Below are 1771 nucleotides of genomic sequence, written 5' to 3' on the forward strand. Positions count from 1 at the left end.
GTGTGTGTGTGTGTGTGTGTGTGTGTGTGTGTGTGTGTGTTTAGAAGGGCAGCTGTGTTGAGCTCATATATATTAGGTGTGTGCTGAAGGCTACTGTCAGCAGGGGTTGTGTTGGTGTAAGGGTTACAGAGAAATTGCAGGGGAAGTGTTGATGGTTTGCCCCCCTCAGCCATTTAAGTGTGGTGTAATAAAAAAAGAAATGACAAAGGACTATGATGTTGTGACGTATGTGTTTTCCTAATTTAAATAAAAGTTCCCGCATCTTTCAGATATAGGACCAAATTCAGTTGTGTAGGTTTGTGTGCTTCAAGGTCAAAATAATGAAAGCAGTCAGAAGTCTAGAAAGGCAAGAAACAGGCCTTGGTAAGTCCAAGTAAGGTTGGTGTTTTCAAGCATAAGTTACTTATCGAGTGAAATCGCTACATAAATAGCTGACCTCATGTTGAAATTGTTCCATCTCATGCCAGCTGTACTGAAATAACATGTAGGCCTATACCCACTAAGTCAACACACACACACACTTCAAACAAGCTAATTCAGATTTCTTGACAGTTTTCATTATTACATGGTATTGATGGTGAAAATAACAATCTTGAAACCAAATGTAAACAACAGGGTTAGCTCACTTTCAAAATGGAAATACAGTATTGTCACCTGCCAGCTAAATCTAAGTGTGTTTACACCTCTAATGAGTAGAGTCCTATACTTTAAATTGTATTGTTGAGAAATTCATTTTATTTTTATTTTTCAGCTATATGTTCAAATATGTAAAAAAAATACCACAGTAACACAATGAAAATGCCAAAATACATTGATTACAAGTAATGAGAGTTTGTCAGCTGCCTCCTCTGACAACACACAGGTTTGATTGTGCTAGGTCTCGTCGAGGGCAGACGTTGTGTTTGTGGTAATTGTCTGTGCGTTTTAAAGTGACTCATCACACTCTACTGCCAACAAACTGTACAAGCTTTTTACAAGCCAAGAAACGTGTTGCAATGCTTACCAACCCAAGATAGGGTCCTGGTCTTAATTGCAACCTTTTATATAATGACTTATGTCTGCAATCTATGTTCTTGTCGTGTCAGGGTGTGTATGTGTGTTTTCACGTTAGTTATGGTTTATCACTTCAGTATGCTTGTTTGTTCGTATGATGTAATAGACATAGGTAAACCGGAATCTAGAAGTTGTTTCTTTATTAGGCCTGCAACTACTTTCTCAATCAATTAATCGTTTAGAAATATAAAAAATATTGTTTTACTTTTTCCAACAGTCCAAAACCCCAATTTATTTATAACTTACATGACAAAGAAAATTATCCAACCCTCACCCTCAATTATTATTAGAATAGTTACTGTCCATTGATTAATCGGCTAGGCTAATCCTTGCAGGTCGGCTCTCTATGTCCTTTCTGTCTCCTTTGTCTAACTCTGCTTCTTTCTCTATCTGTCTTTTTGGCGTCTCCTCCTCAACATTTTCTTTCTTTAGCTTCATTTTTTCTGTCTTTCTTTGATTTAGTCTTGCTCACACAGTATTTTAAATAAACCCTGTAGGAGATAGACTTATATTGACTAGATGTGGCAGATTTCTGCTGATTCATCTCTTAAAATGCTGAGTCATGCAAAAGTCTATTAGGCCCAGGAAGTGCTCTGGACTGGTGCGCTATATCGACACCTTTATCGGACAAACGTTACGTCTTCCTACCCTCATTTCTATTTCCCGACCAACATGCATATGGCTCACTCACACGTGTGTATACACACACACACACACA

At 37.8% G+C, this 1771-nt stretch overlaps 1 protein-coding gene across 1 annotated transcript in view; it reads left to right on the plus strand.

Annotated features, from left to right (window-relative positions):
* Positions 1-1771, plus strand: part of fryb (furry homolog b (Drosophila)) — a 50989-nt gene that overhangs the window by 1243 nt on the left and 47975 nt on the right. The gene's annotated exons all lie outside the window — the stretch shown is intronic.

Source organism: Etheostoma spectabile, chromosome 13 (assembly GCF_008692095.1).
Source record: "Etheostoma spectabile isolate EspeVRDwgs_2016 chromosome 13, UIUC_Espe_1.0, whole genome shotgun sequence".
NCBI classification, from domain to species: domain Eukaryota; kingdom Metazoa; phylum Chordata; class Actinopteri; order Perciformes; family Percidae; genus Etheostoma; species Etheostoma spectabile.